The 22,266-nt window shown below is 41.7% G+C and overlaps 1 protein-coding gene across 2 annotated transcripts in view; it reads left to right on the plus strand.

Moving 5' to 3' along the window:
* Nucleotides 1-22,266, plus strand: part of ZNF609 (zinc finger protein 609) — a 701,843-nt gene that overhangs the window by 639,447 nt on the left and 40,130 nt on the right. The gene's annotated exons all lie outside the window — the stretch shown is intronic.

Genomic DNA, 22,266 nt, shown 5'->3' on the forward strand with positions numbered 1-22,266 from the left:
GACCTAAAAGAGGCATACCTGCATGTCCCAATCAGACAAATATGCAGAAGATATCTCAGATTCAAGGCTGGCTCAATGCATTACCAATTCTCTGCACGGCCCTTTGGCTTATCTACTGCACCCAGGGTTTTTACAAAGTGCCTGGCACCAGTAATCGCATTCTGCAGGCAAAGAGGAGTACAAATATATCCTTACTTGAATGACTGTCTAATTCAAGCAGAGAACAAGGACGTCTAATTCAAGCAGAGAACAAGGACATTCTTCTACAGCATCTGGCGTTTGTGAAAAGACTTCTAACATACCTAGGGTACACAGTCAACGAAAAGAAATCAAAACTAGTACCCTCTCAAGAGATAATATTCCTGGGTGCAAGCTTAAATAAAACTGCCCAGATGGCTTCTCTCACGCCAGACAAACCGAGGCAACTGACTACCTATTTCAAAATGCTGGCAGCAAAGGCCCAGTTATCTGCAAGAAAAATTCTGCAGGCTTTGGGCTTCATGGCATCCTGCATCCTACTAATTCCATATGCAAGACTGCATATGAGGAAACTTCAATGGTACCTAAAAAGTGTTTGGACTCAACATTGCCACAGCCTGGAAACTATGATTACTCTCATTCCCTGCCTGCAACAGGAGTTTCTATGGTGGGCACAGGCTTGCCACCAAAACAAGGGACAGCCATTCACATTACCCTCTCCCAGGCAAACACTAACAACGTATGCATCAGATTACGCCTGGGGGGCCCACATGGCAGGAAGATGCATTCAGGGCAAATGGACCTCAAACCAAATGCATCTACATATCAGTCAAAAAGAGATGCTAGCAGTTCAAAATGCCCCGACAGCCTTCAAGGACCTACTGCATCCAGGACAACTTCTGATAAAGACGGACAACACCACGGTAATGTGGTATATAAACAAGCAGGGGGACACTCATTCTTACCCTCTTTGCAGACTAGCCATGACTTTGTGGGACACAGCATTGACTTACCAAGTGCACCTGCAGGCACAATTCCTGCCAGGAAGGAAAAATACTCTGGCAGACGACCTAAGCAGAAACCTCATGGATCCCCACGAGTGGCATCTGGATCCACAAGTCTTCAGCATGATAACAAGGAAATGGGGATGCCCGGACATAGATCTGTTTGCCTCCCCTCACAGCTACCAACTAAAAAGATTCTGTACAAGGATTTATCACAGACAAGCATGGAAAGTGGACACCCTATCTTTCAGCTGGAAAAACCTATCAGTGTACGCATTTCCCCCACTGCCTCTCCTCCCCAAGGTACTCCTAAAGGTCAGACAGGAGAAGCCAAGGATGATACTAATTGCCCCAGACCGGCCCCGCCAGTACTGGTATCCAGTACTAAGGAGCTTGTCTCAATGCCCAGCTTGGACCTTGCCTCAGATAGCTCATCTACTGTCTCAGCAAAACAATCAGATCCTGCACAGCCAACTCAGGACTTTAAACCTGGCAGCATGGCGGATAATTTAGTCATTCAAAACACATCTCTCATAAAGCTGTGATGGATGTCATTTTGGAAGCCAGAAGGCCTAGTACTAGAAAATCTTATGCTGGAAAATGGAAGAGATTTTGTGTTTGGAACCAGGCATAAGGAACTGATACAGCTGTGCCAAATATTCCTCAGATTTTGCAATACTTAACTGAGATGCTGGACAAAGGTCTATCTTTTTCATCTATTAAAATTCATGCCTCTGCCATATCGGCTCATTACAATACAGAACCACATCCTTTACTAAAACAGTACCTCAGGAGAGCCAAAAACTTAAGGCCTCCAAGAAGATCACCAATGACGAATTGGGTATAAATAGGACGTGCTGGAGGGACAGATTCATCACCCAGAGACTCCCTATGCTGTGGAACAGAATCCCGGTCCATGTGAGACAGAGCACCTCGCTGGCTCTGTTCAAGAGGAATCTTGACCAGTGGATGGGAGATCGTAGGTTTACCCCGGGGATCATCTCTGTATCACTGCTGGACAGAGGCACGGCAAACTAATGGGTATAGTATTCTTCAACCTAAGGGGTGGTGAAATCCACACAACTCTGGCTAGGCTTATAAATGCCCTATGGCAGATAGCCTAGTATGAACCTATGAACCTATAATGCCTGCATGGGACCTCAACTGGAAAAACTCACCCTGCCACCTTTTGAGCTAGCTGCAACGGCTGATATAAAGTTTTTACCTTGGAAAACAGCTCTGCTCCTAGCAATACCTTCTGCAAGACGAGTTTCAGAGCTTCAGGCACTCATGGCTGTAGAACCTTTTTTCATTTTTTATCCAGACAAGGTCTCTCTGAGGACAAACCCAACTTTTATGCCTATGGTGGTGTCCAGTGTGGCTCTTAACCAAACTATTCATCTGCTAACTTTTTATCCAAATCCACAGAACAAGGGGGAGAGAATTCTGCATTCCTTGGAAGTTCACAGACAGCTTAGATTCTACTTAGACAGAACCAAAGACTTTCGAAAGACCGAACAATTACTAGTGGCTTATGCTGCAGCATCACAAGGAAAGGCTATCTCAAAGCAGACTATTTCAAAGTGGATAGGCCACTGCATTTGTTTCTGCTACTTACACCATAGCAAGCCAGTGCCTAAGGACATTAGGCCACATTCAACCAGAGCTGCAGCCACTTCAGCAGCCTTTCTCAGGTGAGTACCAACCAAGGACATTTTAGAGGCTGCTACTTGGAGTTCAGTGCACACCTTTACCAAGCACTACCATCTGCCACTCTACTCTAAATCCAGGGCAGGCTTTGCCACTGCAGTTCTGCAGGGCCTCATAGCTGCTCCAGCCTCCCATCCATAGCTTTGGGACTCTACCCAAATGGAATGACTGCAACAGTGAAACACGAAGAACATAGTACAGTTGTGTACACTTACCATAAATGTAGATGTTCGGGTGTATTCACTGTTGCAGTCCAGGTTGCCCACCCGCCATCCCCCTTTTTCTTCTGATGGAACCTATCTTTCTTTCTCTAATATGTACAACCTATGTGGTGTATTTGGTTGTAGATTAAGGTAATGTTTACATTGGTGCATGTATTTCTATGTATATAAATTATGGCTACCCTTTTAGGGGGCACCTGACAACTGGGGCAAGAAAAACTAAATGGTGTCAGCCGCATCTTTTATACCCCTGACGGCCTGACGTCAGGGAAGGGGCGACAGCGGCCGACGCAGGACCCAGGACTTTGGAATTCAGGCCGACTGAGGGTAACCTGCTAGCAGGATTACCCAAATGTAATAACTGCAACAGTGAATACACTCGAACATCTACATTTATGGTAAGTGTACACAACTGTACTTTTCCTTTTGCCGAAACTGTCAGGCAGCTCAAACTGAGCTGACTAAAAGACAAGTCTGGGCGCCAAGCCCCTCAGAGCTTTACTGCTGCAGAAATTCCACTCCTCTGAGGCTTTCAAGGATCGACAGTCAGCTTGGTGCTGGTCCTTTGCTGAGCATAAGTTCCCTTTGGAAAATAAACTTCCATTTTCTAAATAATGTTTGTGTTTTATCACTTTCCTCTTCATGAAAGTTATAGTAAGGCTAGTAGTTTTGAGTTTCAACGTACTGTCATGACAGTATCAAAAGGAGTGCTTTTTTTTTTGGTGCAGTTTAAAAGGGATTCATGTGGATCTATTGAGTGTGGTTTTGATAAGCACAAATTAAAAAAAAAAAAAAAAAAGTTTGCCAAAACCATATTCAGTGAATGTAAAAGCAACTTCTTTTGCCGCCCCCTGGCACCCCCATTTGGGGGTTGCACAACAGTGGAGAAAAAAAAACATTTTCCACTTTCCTTGAAGGCAGTTTCAGCTTCTTTGTGTTCGCTGAAATTGCCTTTGACAGATTGACATGTTCTTGTTTAAAAGTTGTGTAGTGTAAAGTAACTGAAAACAATTTTTCTGTAGAGAAATTGTTTATTTTACTTTTCTTGGGCTGATATAGGGTTTTAAACTACTTTTTACTCCCTTGTTTTTTTTTGCCAAATAAGTAACTTTTATGGACTGGTACTTTTAATGGCATTTGCTGCTTGACTTCCTTGAGAAACAGGCACTGTTTTCGGCTTGACCATGGAACTACCACCAGTCCCATGATCTGTCCTCCTTCCAGCCATAAAAAGAAAAAGGTAAGCAAACAGCCTTTGCCATCACAGCAGGCTAGCAGTTTGCCTCAGCCACAGGTGGGTGACACTTCTGTGGCCATTTATGGCACCTCAGACCATGTATCCTTTACCTGGATCCCTCTGATGTAGCACTGGGGGTTAGCAATGTCCTCTATGGCTGTTAGGGGTCCCTCCCAGTGGGCAAGGGAGAGTCACCTTTCTCAATTCTGGAAAAGGAAACCAGGAAGGCTTCCCTGTTGTCAGAATGCGGTATCCATCAGTGGGAAAGCTGCGGCCATTACTAAGATGGTTAACCAAAAATTTCCTATAAAACAAAAAGCAGAAAATGAAGCATGTGCCTACACCTCCTCAGATTTCCTTAGGGACAGGGCTCAGGGTTTATTTCAGGCTCTTGATCCTTCTTGTAAAGTAGTTTCTGGTAAAAGAAAGAAGGGGATACCTCTTTTCCGGAAGAGGTTCAAAGTTCTGAATCTGGACAAGATGATGAAGGGACATACACATTTTTTCCTCAATTTTCTGATTCAGACTGAGAACTAAGTTTCTGATTCTCCCTGCAAGTTTTTCTGTTTCTTTGAGACTGTTACTGAAATGTGCCTTTTTTTTCAGTGGGAGAACACTGGGGTTTCTCAGTCCCTCTGGAAATATGAGTTGCTACAGAAGGATTTTTCAGAACCTTGACCTATTCCTGCTGTTGTGCCTGCTTTAGAGGATGTGTATGTTACTGCCTGCAATTTTCCTGATAGTCATCCAGCTACCCCTAAAAAGACAACTAAGACATATAAAGTTCCTTAGTCTTTTAAGTTTTTATACACTGTTCCCAAACTTGACCTAGCAACTATAGCTTTAGTTGATCCCACTGCTGCTAAACTTAGTTAATTCCAATCCTACTCTTTCTGACAAGGATGGAAAAATTATTGAAAAGTATGAGAAAATGTGTATTCTTCGGCAACTTTGATTTTCAGAATTTTGAGTTGTCAGGCTCATATGTAACGTTTGTTCAGCCTAATTGTGACAGTATGAGGAATGTTTTATCTGCAGGTTCCTCTTGTGAGGAAAAGTCATTTTTAAATTCTATTGCACAGGTTGCCGCACATTATTTACAGTATGCGTGGATGACTGTTGATACTTCTTCCACTGGTACTGTTGTAGGTAGTTTGCATGGCTGCATTCTCAGAACCTCCCAGATGATAATAAAAATGGGATTTTGAATTCCCCTTTTGCTAGAGATTTAGGTTTTGCCCCCATTACTGCAGAGATGATCAAAATGTGTGCTGAAAGGGGTAAGGTGTTGCAGGAAATCTCTTTTAAGAATTTTCAGCACTCCTTTTACTTATTTTCTAAGTGATTCTGTAACTCCTCATCCAATTTTGGCAAACAGCAGTCTTGACAAAATACAGGTAAACAGACATTTAAGAAGAAATGGCAAGGAGATTCCAAAAAGAACACTCAAATGTCCCAAAACCAAGGGCAGTCCAAGTTTGAATGACTGTTCAAGGGACCTTGTGATCCCCCATGCCCCCCCCCCTTTTTATTCCAGAAAGTCTGAATCTCTTTTTTTTTTTTTCATTTGGCAACAGATAGTTTTGGACAAATGGGTCATCAAGGTTAGAGATGAAAGTGGGAGGAAATCCATCTTTCACAGGGGAACAATCCTTATCCTCCAGATCAGGTTTTATTCAAGGATATTCTTAGTGCCGAAAAGAGAAAATGCTTGGAGACCAGTTCTGGATCTTTCTTTCCTAAAACCTATTAGTGATGGTGCCCAAATTTAAAATATTACTTCAATATTTGTTGCCTCTTTTTCCTCTTTCAAGATTTCTAGTAACAAATTTAAAAGATGCTTAGCATCACATCCTTATTCATCCAGATTTCATGTACTTAAGGTTTTGTGTCTGTGGATCACATCATCAGTTCTCTGTCTTAACGTTTGGTCTATCCACTGCACCAAGAGTTTTCACATAGTTCCAGTTATAGCTCATTGCAGACTACAAGTTATCTCCATTTTTCCATGTTTAGACAACTTGCTTACCTTTGCAGAGTCCTGTTAAAAATGTCAGGAATCCCTCTTGTAGTGAGAGATCTCTTACACAAGCTGGGATTCCAAGAGAGCATTCAGAATTCTTTCTTGACTCCTAAACACAGGATTATGTTCCTGGGATGTCAACTAAACAAATAGCTTTTTTTCCACAGGAAAAAAATAGATCTATATCTAGTTCTGTTTCTAAGGTTTTCCATTCAAACTTCAGTCTCTGTGAGGAAATGCCTCAGGATTCTGGGGCTAGTGGCTTCTATGATTCCCCTGGCAAGACACCACATGAGAAAGATAGTGTTTATCTGGTTTATTTAGTCCCTACACCAACACCCTTTGTCTTTTCAAATTGAAGTGCTGTGGTTTGTCAGAAGAGAAGTAATTTGGTGGAGATAATAGATATCTTTAAATCCAGCCCCCCCCCCCCCAATTCCAAAGCCATCAGTCACAACAGATGTCAGCATTTTCTTGAGGAACAATTTAAGGAGGGATAAAAGTGCAGGGTTTGAGAGACCCCAAAGACAGATGTAAGCATTTAAATGTCAGAGATGCTTACCCTGATCAAGGCAGTCAGCTTTTGTCCCCGGGACCTCTTCAGGTTGTGATACACAATACTAGAGCCATGTGGTACATCAACAAGCAGGGGGATCCAGGTTTTACTCCCTTTGCAGACTAGCCATGTTATCTTGAGATATAGTTCACATCACAGTCTCACTCTGCAGGTATTGTGCATACCATCAGAACAAAATTGTGTGGCAGGTGAGCTCAACAGGACCAGGGCAGACGCTCAGGAACGGAAATTAGATCAGGAGGGTTTCCAAGATTTGATCCATCTGTGAGGAGTTTCTCAAGTAGACCTCCTTGCTTCCTCTCTGAACAATCAACTGGCAAGATTCTGTTCTAGAACTCCATGCAAGACAGGGAATGTTCCAGTATGTTTTTCCACCCTTTCCATTAATATCCAGTGTACCTCTGAAGATTCAGAAGGAATCCCCCAGGATGATTGTGGTGACTCCATTCTGACCTAGGCAGTAATGGTTCTCCATTTTTTTGGAAATGGCAAAGAGCAATTACCACAAGCTTCCTCACAGACTGGATCTACTCACACAAGAACAGGGGTGTTTGACATCATTCAATTTAATTTGACTGCCCGGATGATACGGTATTAATTCCTTTTAGGCACCTGTTTAACCGAGGGTGTGCAGCAGCTACTAATGAAGGCAAGAAAGCCTGTACTACGAAATGGAAAAAGTTTTCTGGTTGGTGCCATCAACATAACTAGCACACATTTAGGGAGATGTTCTCTGGTTTTGCAATATTTGTGTGAGTTACTATCCAATGGCCTTCCTTATTCCTCTGTCAATGTTAATATTGATCATTTCAGCATGTCTACCCATGAGTCTTCCTCTTTCAATGCAGTCTCGTGTCACAATGATTTTGAAAGCAGTTTTGCACAAGGAGCTGCTAAGTAAATTGTTAACCCCTCCTTGGGATCTTAATTTTGTATTAGAGAAGCTGGCTCTTGATCCATTTGAACCAGCTAACCTGGCTGACTTGAGGTTCTTAACATGGAAACAGTTTTACTGAATGCTGTGACCTCTGCAGGAAAGGGACCTGAGTTTCAAGCTCTTGCTGTAAGCCATCCCAGTGTTTCATTGAGAATGCATCCTTCTTTTATGCCTAAAGTGGTGTCCAAGTTTACTTTAAGCCAGAATATCAGTCTTCCTATTTTCTTTCCTGAACCTAAAAACGAGGGAGAAAGGATACTGCATACCTTGGATGTCCAGAGAAAACTCGGGCACTAGCTTGACAGAACTAAATTTGTCAGATCTTCAGATCAATTGTTCATTTCTTGTGAAGGTAAGAAAATGGGCAGCCGGGTCAAAACAGACCATTTCCAAATGGTTGTCTGAGGTTATTACCTTTTGTTGTTCTCATCATAGCAAAGCTATTCCAGGCTGGGGCGAGGCCCACTATACAAGGGCTTGGCTTCATCTGCGGCTTTTTGAAATGGATTGGATTGTAGAAGTATTCTAGAAGCTGTTACCTGGTCCTCTGTGCATATTTTTGCAAAGCACTTTAAGCTTGATTCTTTCTCTAGATCCATATTGGGTTTTGCTAGCACTAGTCTCCCAGGGCTCCTGGACTCCTCTAGTTCTACACCTCAAATGTAGTTAGCTAAGATAATCTACCCATATAGCTAAGGCTAATGCAGAACTGATCAATATGATGAACATAATACAGTTGTGTAAGCCAGTTTACCATAACAGTAGATGCTTAGATGATCACTGCTGTGGTAGATGCTTCCTCTATCTCCATTTTCTTTTTTTGTGTTTGTGTTTTTTATGTTATGGTGTGGACAGTTATTTTTTGTTTTTCCTTGCATCGCCCTTTCAGGTCTGAGCTTTTCTCTGTATGTTAGCAGGGAAGCTCTGAACAGCTTGGCACTTAAATTTGTCTTTGTCTCTTCTAAGCCTGATAGTTTGAGGGCAAGGAAGGTGCTCTGAAGCTTTGAAAGCTGGCTGGCTGTTATATCCTTGGCAGGATACAAGCCATATAGCTAAGGCTACTGTAACAGTGATCATTCAAACATTGACTGTTATGGTAAGTTTACTTACACAACTATACTTTCTTTTCCATCTGCTAGACATAGCAGTCAACTCCTTTTGATTGGCAAAAAGAAAGAGTGTTTATATGACCACTCTCAGTACAAAGTGACACTTGTACAGTAAAGTCAGGATTAGTTCCATGATGAGCACAGTTGTCCGTTTTGTGCTAGTAAGTATTCTCATCATTCAGACAGACACACTCCCTGGTAAAATTTCCATTAGCTGTAAAGATCAAGAACCCAGCAAAAGTGTGTAGGATTTTTGTGCCTGGACCATGCATGTGTTTGTGAGATCAGGGTTGCAAAGTCTCAGAAAATTATGCATGGGGGGAAGCATCAGAATTAGACAGTGCCATATTAAAAAAAACTGTGGAATCCCCTCCCTTTCCTTCACCTCTCAGTAAACAAAGAAATATGCAGATATTTTTTTCCAGAAGAGAAGTTTACTAAATATTTTTTCCAGAAGAGAAGTTTACTGAATTCATTTGATTTTTTTTTTGTTTTTAAAAAGGACATTGAATAAATGTGTAGCATTATAATTTTGTTGTTTACTGAAGGAGCAGCATGTACTCAGATTCCTCTTTAAACATAACTGAAATCACTAAGGGTATAATGAAGGTGACAGGTGCATTTTTACCTATTGTTGAAGGAAATTTTATTTGAATATTTTAAAAATTCTTACAGGAAACTGATATACAGGGTGAGAACATTTGGCATAATAGTTAAGGATTGATCCTGATCTCCAGCCAATACCTGTATGGAGTTTGCATGGTCCCCCTGTTTTTCAGTGGGGCTCCTTCCACCTCCCAAAAATATGCTAAATGCAGTTGTGGGCTGCAGCACAGATTCTTGATAGCGCCCTACGTGGGAAAAATTGTATAGACAGACCACCTTGGGCATTATCTGTGCTGTGCAGTGTCATCAAGTTAGGCAAACATGGATCAGACTCACTGTAAAAGCAATGGGATCTAGGTGATTCACTCGTGCAGTTTAATGTTGCTAAGTGGACAGTGGGTATTTGCCTGGCCTTCTCTGACTTATGCCAGGGACCCATGCTAATGGAGAAAGGAGTATATGTGTCTCTGTTAGCCATTGTGTACTTTCCGTAATGACCAGCAGCTGTATGTCAGTAAAGTACTGGAAATCCGGGTTCCAGTTGTCCAGCTTGGGTTACCTGGGATAGCTCTGTTGAGCAAAAGCTGGATGTAAAACTAGTAAACCTCCCAAACATGAACTAAGAAGTGCCATATTCATTGTAGGTTCACTGACATGATGCAGCTTGGAAGTGGATGACATGATGGTAAGAAGAAGCCTGGATATCCTCTGGGTAGAGGAGACAAGATGGAAGAGCAGTGCAACAAAGCCACTTGGCCTTGGATCCAGAGTCTGCTACTCAGGAGGACGATAGACTAGAAATTGTGTTGGAGTTCTTAAGGGAGAGGCTTCAGATGACAGTGAGGGATGTCATCAGAATTAGTGACAGATTTATTGCAATAAAACTCCAATGTAAGGATACAACAGTATTCATAATTTCAGCCTATGCTGCACAGCAAGGTTGTGATAGTGAGAAAAAGAGTGCATTCAGACTTCAGTTGCAGGACTGGGTTGGTGCTGATAATGGGTGACCTGAATGCACATATCGAGACAGACAAAACAGGATATAAGATTGCCTGGGTCCACATGGGTGGATCAGCAGGAATAAAGAAAGAGGGACCATTTTAGATTTCTGTCTGGCAAATGGCTTGATGGCGGCCAACCCATGGTTTAGTAAGGGAGATAGTTGCAAGATCACATACAAGAGTGACCCAACATGTAACTCAGGTAGACTTTCTCCTAGTAAGGAAAGGGCACTGGGGTAGAGTCAGTGATTGCAAAGTCTTCCCCAGTGAACTAATCAGTTCAGAGTATAAAACCACTAGTTGCCACAAACAGCTGTAAGAAGTGGCCAGAGGAGTTCTGAGGTCAACAGAGACAAGCTGATGACAAGAAACAACTGTATAAAAGTTGAACCTGCCAGTGTATGCATGTAACACAAAAGCTGCAACTAGACATGTAACAAAAAAGGTGTTGTACATTAAAAGGTGGGAATAATAACTTTTTAATACAATGATGCTTTGTTTAGCATCTTTAAATGTGAATGGCCTCACAGATAAGTGCAAACAAGAAAGGGTAGTGAACTATATTAAAAATGTATAGTGCAAATAGCTGTGTTACAGGAGACACATTTAGAAAGAACTGAACATGTGAATTTGATAAAGAAAGGTTTTCAGGATAGCTATTCAGCAGGATACCTTGGACAGAGGAAGAGAGGAGTGCTTATATTAATTGCAAGAAAAGCACAATAGTGATAGAAGAAGATAAAAACGATAATCATGGCAGATTTTAGTGCTAAGGGACTACTGGCAAGGGAGGAGGATTACACTGGCACATATTTATATTCCACCTAAAACTGTGCAATGGAGTTTAAGAAAATTCTGGGAGAAACAATCAGTTTTCAGCAAGGAATATTACTTACAGATGGGGAGTGGAACTTGATTTGCAGCAGTGAAGATGTGTCTGGGGGGTCCCAGAAGGAATATAACAAAGGAGGGTAGCTTTTTGAAGACATTTATGAAAATATTTGGCATGGAAGATGTGAATTCAGTAATAGGAGTTCAGAGTGAATTTACATATTATTCACCATGATATAAAAAGTGGGCTAATGTAGACAGAATTTACATTTCACAGAAACTTGTGCATTTAATTGAAGGTCTTGATACTTGTCCAATAGCTATTTCAGATCATGTGCCAGTAATAGCTAAAATAAAAGCACAGGGTAATTAAACAAAAATGAGACACTGGCGTTTTCCCTCCTGTTGAAAAGAGAGGAATGGAATGGATTTTGGAGATTATTCAGGAGCTGTTAGAGAAGATAGAAGTTGCTTCTTTAAATATAGCTGGGGAGTGGGATAAAATTAAAGTGGAGTTTAAAAATAGGGTGGAAATTAAAGAATAAGACATATGGTTAAGAAGTAACAGGAATTATTTAGAGGGACTGACAAATGTTAAAGTATTGCAGAATAGGGGGAATCTCCCAGAACAAGAAGATAACTGCAGAATACTAAGCAGAAAATAAGGGATTACCGTGATAATATGCACATTCTTAGTAAGATTGCTCTTAAGCAACTATTTTTTGATAACACTAGAGTTCAAAAGCTTTTAGCACAACGACTCAGGCAACAGAAAGTAGAAGGAGCTGTCACCAAACTTAGGGAGCTTATAACAAGGAAGGTAACGAGATCCTGTAGAGGTATTCGAAAGAAAAGATACAAATGGAAATGGTTATGGAAGAATTAAATATGCCAAGGTTTTTCATAGATTAGGCTCAATTACTAACAGGATAGGAGGAGATGAATTAAAAATTGTGATATATAAGCAGTCTACAGGAAAGTCCCCAGGAGTAGATGGTATTCCTGTGGAAGTTTGGAAGCTAGGAGGAAAAAAACTGATAAAGATCTGGAAGGTTTTGTTTAACAGTATCTTAAGAGGAGAACCACTACCGTCCTGTAAAAAAGCAGTAGCAGCTGTAATACCTAAAGAGGGTAAAGATCCATCAGATCCAGCTTCATACAGGCCCCTTTCAATATTAAACCATGATTATAAAGTGTTCATGTCTATAATTGCTAAAAGAATGGCAAAAGTAATGCCAAAACTGATAGATATGGATCAATGTGGTTTTGTGATGGTGGAGCAAACATTTGCCAATATTAACAGAACATTGATAATCCAGAGGGAGGCAGAATGTAAGAAAATACCATTGTTTTTGGTGGGTCTTGATGCAGCAAAAGCATTTGACAGAGTAGGTTGGGACTTTATAACCAGAGCAATGGAAGCATTTGCATTTCCTGAAAAAATTATGAGGTTGTTTAGGAAGATATATGAGGGATCGGAGGCAAAAATTCAAGTGGGCGGGGTCCTATCTGATAATTTCTGCTAGAGCAGTGGAACCAGGCAGGGGTGCCCCCTTTATTTGCATTATATTTAGAACCACTGGCAAAGAAAATAAGGGACTCAGAAATTCAAGGATATAATTTGTTTGCTAGTCAAGAAAAGCTGGCTTTATTTGCAGATGATATTATTTTATACCTGACCAAACCAGAAAGACATTACAGTGTTGTGGAACATTTTGAGACAATTTCATATATTTTCGTGATACAAAATTAATGAAGCTAAAACAAAGGCAATAGCAGTATATTATGTGCCCACATATGAACTGGTTCAGGAGTGTCCATACTTATGGGGACGTGATAAAATGAGGCATTTAGGAGTATGGATTAAAAATTATTCTAGTGTAGCAGCTAAGGATATGTGGGAAGAGACTAAAAAGATAATACAAAAACTGAGAACATGGAAGCTTTGTTATATGGATAGGATAATAAGATACAAACAGTTAAAATGCTTTTAGTCCCTTTAGTCTTGTACACAGGTCAGGCATATTTTTATCAACCAGAGGAAAAGTTGTGGAGAGCAATTAATAAAGAGCTGAAGGACTTTATTTAGAAGGCAAAGACAGTAAGAGTTAAGTGGGATAAGCTGATTCTTCCAGTAGAACAGTGTGGATTGGGATTACCCAGTTTGAAGGGGTATTTCAGAGTTACACAGTTAAGACTCCTGTACATAGCACAAGCAGAAAAGTATAATTCAAAGTGGAAAGGGATGATGATGAAACAGGGAGGAAGCTCAAGAAGCAAGGAAAGACTGGGATTGTGGATGTAGGCCTTTAAGGAGAATAACAATAGTCATACAGAGTGTTACATCCATAAAGTAGCAGAAAGTATTCTAAGAACTAAACCAACACAGGAATGGAGAAAGGAGAATGTTCTTCTATTTCCATGTTGCAGTATTCTGTACATATGGGTTTTCTCATCTTGCTACCTGAACATCCAGCAAGTATACAAACAATTTCAGTTATTGTATGGTGCGTGAGACGTCTGACGTGGCTAACAGAATGTGGGCCATAAAAGTGATGTCTGCATGCACCAGCCTTTAGAACTTTTCAGCCGCCAATCGAACGTCAGGTTTTCCTGCCTTCCCGGCTATCGGATTCTAGAGAAATCAAAAATCAAGCATGGAGCGGTTAGGTGGATCAGAAACACAATAAACCAAAATTCCACCTAAGAATCCTTCAAACACCTGTAATAAGTACTCCAGTGATGGTTAATAACTTGTTTAATTCATCACCGTCCAAACAGTGTTTAAAAAACAGCTGAAAATACAGCCTAAAACACAGTAGTAGCAGCAATAAGGTAAAAAGCTTACGAAATGGTATAGTCCCAGAATGTCACACTGTTCAAGGTGCCAGCAGTGGTGTTAAAGCCGCAAAATGTACTAGCGGCAATAAGCTCCAAAATCACAGTTTTACAAGGTCAAAAGCAGCAACTAAAGCAAATGACCTTACTAACTGGAACAGTCCCAGATGACCAAACAAAACTCAGGTAGCTAAAATGTATAAGCAGCAGCAATGAAATATGAGCAGCAAACAATCCCAAAGGAAACGGGTAAGTGCTTTCGTCCACTTAAACGTGGACTTTTTCAAACCTGGATGTCTCACCATTTGGGCTGTTTAAATAAACCCATAAATCCCCTTAATTGCTAACCAAACTTAATAGGCAATTAATACAACTAATAATGAGATCTTAAATATATACATACCACAGGTCTAATACTAAAACTAAGAATTAAAACTTATAAAATCATAAAAATTCACAGTTTTATGCAACATAAACTAGGAGTTTACATGCCTTGTCTTTTAAAATAGGTGCTAAAGAGAGGTGTTCATTCATTCCTGGGGGGTACGTGGCCCCTAATTTAAGTTATCATTGGATTTCACTATTGCTAATCCTATTACCCCAGTCTCCACCTCAAGGTTCTTTCAACACACTTTCCAGTATGTCAAACTTAAAACAGGCTTTCCCTGTGCAACAAGTGTGTTTAAAGAGTGAATTATTACAGTTACTAGTTTCTATAGCGTAAAGATGTTCATAAGTACGCTTACGGAGCATACACTCCGTTTTTCCTTCATAAAACCCTTGACAACTCGCCTACTGTAACAGTTATACCCTCCAAAATATGTGGACAGTATTTACATGTCCTACATTTCTGGGTCCCCTTATCTCCATCCTTCAAAATCAAAGGGTGTTCCAAGTAGTGTTTCAAATTGTGCCCAACTCTGTGGGGGTACTACCTAAATGACTATATCATTACCTTCTATAATGACCCAATTCTTGGAAATAATGTTCTTAACTGTATGCCCAAAATTGCCTTAATGTGTGACCATAGCTGTAAAGAAGTGATCATCAGAATTTTTACTTGATTCCTCAAGAGTCGTTCCTTGACCTAATAAGGGTGTGAATCCCCCTCCCACCATTCTTTGAGAATCTCTTCACCCAAAGAATACATAATTTATTCTGGGTATCCTCTATCCAAAAACATCTGCATAAGGCATCCCAGTTAACATTTGAAATCAACCAAAGTGGAACACATTCTAGCCCCTCAAATCATTTGCCCCTTCACAAGATTTTACTTAATATGAAAGGGGTGTCTACTATCAAAGGCCAAGAAGCTGTTAGAATATGTTGGTTTATGGTTTATTCTGGATGTGAACGTCCCTATAGTTCTATCAGTTGAAATGGTCACATCCAAGTAGTCAATTGAGTCTGGGGAAAATGTGTGCATAAACTTGAAATAAGGATAGATTTGATTAATGTACAAGTAAAAATTGTCCGCCACCTTTTCCCCTCCTTTCCAAAGAATAAACACATCATCAAGGTAATGGAGGTACAAGGCCCATTCCTTTTCAAATCCTGAAGTGAAAATTTAATTCTTCTCCCAAGTGGCCATAACTAAGTTGGTTCAAGATGGACCTTGAACAGTGTGACATTATGGGACTATACCATTTCGTAAGCTTTTTACCTTATTGCTGCTACTACTGTGTTTTAGGCTGTATTTTCAGCTGTTTTCCAACACTGTTTGCACTGTGCTGAATTAAACAAGTTATTAACCATCACCAGAGTACTTATTACAGGCGTTTGAAGGTTTCCTAGGTGGAATTTTGGTTTATTCTAGAGAAATCAGATAAGTGCCCTGTTGGTGAACCTTTTCAGTCATTGTTATTGTTTGTAATGCTTTTTCATGTCATCCAGAAAGGGCAAGTGTAAGTGCGGCTGTCAGATACCTTACAAGGATGCCCACGATCAGTGCTTGTTTTGTTTAGGTAGGTTGCATGACTTCAAGGCCTGCACCACCTGCCAGGCATTTGTGCCCAAGACTCTCCACAGCCGACTCCACGTGCTTAACTTATATTTACAAAACCAACATCTGAAGCAATTAGTATTAGGTATGGAGGGTTCCACCGACTTGCCTAACGAACTACCTGAAAAGAAGGCCAAGACTCTCAGGCTTGCAATAGCCACTATGCCTCATCCGTCCGACCCTCTGGCGACTGGCCTGGTTGAAGGATCGGGCTCTGCCACTTCAGATACGGCTGGTACCTACACAGAAGCCGCACAATCCTGTGCAGAGGGCACGTCCACAGAGGCTTTGCCGACACCAAGGGGGAGCCTGAAATTTTGGTAGAACCCCTCCGTTTCCATGCAAGCGTCTGACTCTAGGCATTCCACAGTTCAGATGCCCACTACGCCATCTCTCAAAAGATAGGAAAAAAGAAAGCATGTGTCTCCTGCTCCTGAAAGTACTCCGGATTGGCAGGCTTTTATTCAAAGCCTGTTTAATGCCTTTATGGCCTTACGGCCTACCACTCCAGGGCCATCCACAATCCCTCCTCCAATCCTGAGCCCCAGGCCTCAGGCATCAGATCCCTCTCAGGTGGAAGAGGAAGAATTCTCTGATTCTTCTTCTGAAGAATCCCTTTCATATGTCTCCCAAGTGCCTTCTCCCCTGGGATATGGTTCCCCAGTAGAAGAATCTGTTGATCCTGACCCAGCAGAGGATCTAACCTTTGGGGAAATTGGCAAAATGAAGGAACACTTTAAGTGGGAATCATCTGAAATGACAGAGGTACAACAAAGGTACTAGGTAAAATAACTACTCTAACTTTAGACCAATTGCTCTTCTCTCACGTTTAGCTAAGATTATGGAGAAATGTATTCATCAGCAACTTGTACAGTATCTCTCTTTACACAACGTTATAGCTAACTGTCAACATGGCTTTAGACCTCACCACAGCACCACCACTGCCCTCCTTTCCTTTGTAGATACCATCAACAGCAATCGTAACACTAATCTTTTCTCTTCTGCTCTATTCATTGACCTCTCTAAAGCATTCAACATAGTTAACCACTCTTCTTTAATTAACATCCTTGAATCCCTCTCATTTGATAACCTTGCCATTAAATGGTTTAGTTCTTATCTGAGTAACAGACAACAAGCCGTTCTTTGGGACAACCACATCTCTTCCTTATTGCCCATTTCTATTGGAGTCCCTCAGGGCTCTATTCTTGGTCCACTTCTCTTCTCCCTTTACATAAATGATCTTCACTCTGTAATCCCTCAAGCTACCTGCATCCAATACGCTGACAACTCCACTATTATTTTTTCAGCATCTACCTCTTCAGATTTACTCTCACTAACTCAAAATATTTTCAACACAGTAGAAACATGGTTTACTAGACGGTACCTCCTTCTTAATGCTAAAAAAAACAAAACTTCTCCTCTTCACCCCCACCACTCGAACCTCCCCATTAAACTTCACCATCTTGTCAAACGACGCCACTGTCATCTTTCCTGACTCAACAACTAAACTGCTAGGAATAACCATTGATAACAATCTCACTTTCGATCAACACATCAACAACACCATCAAAACAGTTAACAGAAAAATAGGATCCTTATACCGTATTAAACCATTTCTCACTCCATCTACCAGAGCTACTATCGCCCACTCCCATCTTATATCTACTCTCTTTTATGCCTCTCCTGTCTTCACGAACCTTAAAAAAGCTAACCTAAATAAACTAGCAACTTGCTATAATAACATTGCCCGCTTTGCCACTGGTAACCCTTTCAGAACCCATCAATGTCTTAATTTGAAACTTTTAGGCTGGTTAGAACTACAAAACTATCTTATGATCTCACAACTTACTATCGCCCACAAGATATTGTACCAACCTGATAACACCCCTATACTTTCACAACTTTTAATCCCTTATAACAATCTTACCTCCCTTCAATCCTCTAGTAAACTCATGACCAAATCCATAAAGTCCCACAACTTAGCTGGCAACTCTCTTTTCACTAATACTGTAGGTAGAACATTTAATCTGCTACCTTCGGATACAACTCTGATCACATCCCTACCTCTCTTCAAACAAAAAATCAAACTGTACTTCCAAAATCACTGGCTTTGTTCATGTAGTACTCCAGACTAACTTTCCTCATTCCCCTTTTCTCTACCTTTAACTTGACTCTGTGCTTAACAGTTAAGCAAATACCTAGTATTTCTCTTGCCCTTTGCACTCCTTCTTTGCTATGACACACTTCTCTCATCTCTCCCCTCTCCTCTCTTTTCTCTTCTTTCTTCTTCTCTCTTCTAGACTACTGTCTCTCCCCTCTTTTCCAATCTTGTATTACTCCTTCAACCTTTTAGTCTCTTGTACATTAATTTTTTTTTCTCCTTCTATATTGTAGAAGCTTTTTGGCGTAGCCTCTAGCCATCTAATTGAAATGCTTTTTAACTGACCGAATATTATTCATTCCACGGAGTTTTGTGTGGCTTAACTATATGTTGATTTTATTACTAATTTTATATTCTTATTTTACTTTAATTTTTATTATTAATATGTCTCTTTGTCATGTTTTTTGTGGAGCTTTTCTCCCCGGGCCTCTACTGAAAATGGACATATATCCAGCTAGACTAGCCCGGTCAACAATTGTAAAATAAAAATAAATAAAATGACCTCATTCAGATGGATTCCCCAACTCCTACTGCTGTTCCTCCCATTCTTCCTGCTTTCCTGGATGCCTTTTCAGCAGCATACCTGAACCCGGACTCTGAACCCTTGCACCACGTAGGCCTGATAGATTTTATAAAGTTCCTGAGACTGCAGAATTCCTTAAGTGCCCTGCTGCAGACTCTGCCAAAATTTCTATTTCAACTGACAAAGCTTCTAAACTACTGCCTTCCACCACCCCTGCTCCCTGCTGACACGGACAGCTAAACCATGGAGCTTTTGGGCAAGAAAATCTGTACTTCTGCTTCTCTGGCTTTCAGAGCAACTAATTATCAGAGACATATGGCTAAATATGCCTCATCCCTTTTGGAGAAGAGTTCCAAGGAACTGTCTGACTCCCCTGACTCTGCTACCAAAACTCAGCTGTGTTCCTTAGTTGCCCTTACTTCTCAGGTTACCAAGCACTCTATCAAGTGCAACTATGATGCTGCTGAGGCCTCAGCCAGGTCAGCAACGCCAGCATCAGCATTAAGGAGGTATTCCTGGCTACACCTCCAACTTCTACCAGAGGATTTTAGAGCTAAGCTGGTTGATGCTCTTTTGGACAATACAGCCCTGTTTGGAGCAAAATTGGCTGACTTATTCAAGTCCTTACAACAAAAGGAGAAAGAGATGCAGGACTCAAATCACCTACTGGTTTCCCCTATTCCAAAATTCCATAGAAATTGTCCTACCAAAACACACTTTATCAGAAAACACTCATTCTCTGCTTCCTCTACCAGGCCTAGAAAAACCTCTAGGAAGCAACTCACTCCTATCACAGCCACCCCATTGACCAGCCAGATGCCGCCATTTCAAGACAGGGAAGGTAGTGGGTGACTATCTGCCAACCTTGGAGTTCCCCTCCTTCTCCCTCCATCCCCCTCTCTTTACGTTTCTCTCTGTCTCCAAGCATGGAGACTCATCACCCCAGAAAAATGGGTCCTTTCTATAATAGAAGACGGGTACTTCATGACCTGAATCATTCCACCAAAGAGAAAGGGTATCCCACAGCCCCCAAAAGAACAGCTCTTCCTACTACAACCAGTGCTAGACAGCCTGATGACTCAAGCCACCATTCAAACAGTTCCACTGTCTACAATAGGAAGAGGCATCTACTCCAGGATTTTTCTGGTTCCAAGAAAAGTTGGTCCCTGGAGGCCATTTCTGGACCTTTCACTTCTCAGTCTCTTCCTTCAGGTACCAACCTTCAGGATGTTAACCTTACCAACTCTCTTTCCACTCCTACTCCCTCAGGGGTTCATGGCCACCTTAGACATCAAGGGTGCCTACCTTCACATCCCTATAAGGCCCAGTTTCAGGAAATACCTGAGGTTCTCTGTGGGCTCTTCTCACTTTTAATTCTCTGCCTTGCCTTTTGGACTTTCCACTGCACCCAGAGTTTTCACCATTTGCCTGGCTCCAGTTATTGCCTTCTGCAGGACAAAAGGGATCCAGATATTCCCTTACTTGGATGACCAGCTCTTTCAGGCAGACTGCAAACAGACCCTCCTGCAACATTTACAAGTTGCCATTACTCTCCTACAGTGCCTGGGATTTCAGATCAATTTCCCAAAATCCTAACTGGAGCCTACACAAGACATAGTTTTCTTGGGGTGCAGGATCCATACAGACATAATGAAAGCCTACCTTCTGCCCCAAAAGGTGTAAAGCTTGACATAACCTTTGGTCCTTCACACCACAAACTTGATGGCAAGGCAGTACCTCAGTCTCCTGGGCTACATGGCATCAATTATCCCCATATTACCTTTAGCAAAACTCCACATGAGGAAACTACAATGGTAACTCAAGTCAGTTTGGATGCAACACTCCCAGCCCCTCAAGTTCAGGGTTCCCCTATTGCCCTGCCTCAAACAGGAAATACTTTGGTGGTTGAGTCAGGTGAATCTCTATCTGGGTCTTTCTCTACAACCATTTCAACCCAAACAGACCATGTACACAGATGCCTCAGACTTGGGCTGGGGAGCAACTCTGGGGTAGTGCGGGCCTTCCAAACCAATCTCAACCCAGGACCCCTAAAAGTCTTTACAGACAATACCACAGTGCTGTGGTATCTCAACAAGCAAGGAGGGACCAAATCTTATTTGCTTTGCAGACTAGCACTCCTGGTGTGGGAACTGGCCACCTCCCAGGGAGTGACCTTACAAGTGGTATACATACCTTCACAACAGAATTCTCAGACAGACTCCCTCAGCAGATCCATGATGAAGCCACATGAATGTATGCTACACAGGAATGTCTTTCTGGACCTGGTCCACCGGTGGAGTACACCTCAAATAGACCTGTTTGCCTACTCCATCAACAGGCAACTTCTTTCCTTCTGCACCAGACTACCAGAAGCTCAGACTATGGTGACAAATGCCTTTTCAATTTACAAGAAGGTGATGTTTCTCTATGCATTCTCCACTTCCCCCAGTTCAAAATGTCCTGCTGAAAATTCAGCAGGACACACCAAATATCTTGTTAGTGACTCCATATTAGCCAAGACAGCATTGGTTTCCCCTTCTATTACAACTATCCAAAGGAAATCACCATAAGTTACCCCCCCCCCCCAGAGTGGACCTTCTCACACAGGACAAGGGATGCCAAATCCACCCACAGTGGCAAACTCTTCACCTCACCCTGTGGGTGATAGGATTCTGATCCCTTTCAGATACCCTTACAGTGAGGATGTGCTCACTGCCCTGCAGGAGGCCAGGAAACCTTTCCTAAGTGGAAGAGATTATCCATATGGTGTCTCAAAAGGCAGTTGGACCTGTTGCAAAGTGAGACTCCTCTAGTCCTGTCCTACCTGTGTGAACTATTGCAGACAGGGTTAGCATTCTCATCCATTAAAGCCCATTTGTATGCCATTTCTGCACATCTTTCCCTGGAATCCCCCCTTAGCTTCCAGACTTCCTGCAAAGCTGTTCCTTAAGGGGGTTCTTCATCTCAGACCACCACAGAAGCCCTCTTCCCCTCCATGGGACATGAACTGTGTTTTAGAGAAGCTCACATTTCCCCCATTCAAGCCAGCTGCTAAAGCTTTCCTAAAACACTGTACATGGAAGACTGTCCTCCTAGTGGCCTTGACGTCAGCTAGGAGAGTGTCAGAGTTACAATCCCTCATGGCTATTCTTCCCTTCCTAGTATTCCACCCAGACAGGGTTACTCTTAGAACTAACCCTTCCTTCATGCTCAAGGTGATTAATGAACTTTCTTTAAAGCAAGCTATCCACCACCTTCCCAAATCCACAGGGAGACAGTGAGAGAGTACTTCATTCCCTGGATGTGCACAGGCAACTCAGATTCTATCTGCACAAGACCAGGTCCATCAGACAGGCTGATCAACTGTTTGTCTCCTTCCACCCCAGGGCCCTAGGGAAGGCAGCATCTAAACAAACAATTTCAACATGGATTTCCAAAGCCATTCTCTTCTGCTACAAACACCATGGAAAATCCCTGCAAGGTACTGTCAAATCACACTCCACC

This window comes from Protopterus annectens, chromosome 7.part0 (assembly GCF_019279795.1).
Source record: "Protopterus annectens isolate FY-2018-M chromosome 7.part0, PAN1.0, whole genome shotgun sequence".
Taxonomy (NCBI): Eukaryota; Metazoa; Chordata; order Ceratodontiformes; family Protopteridae; genus Protopterus; species Protopterus annectens.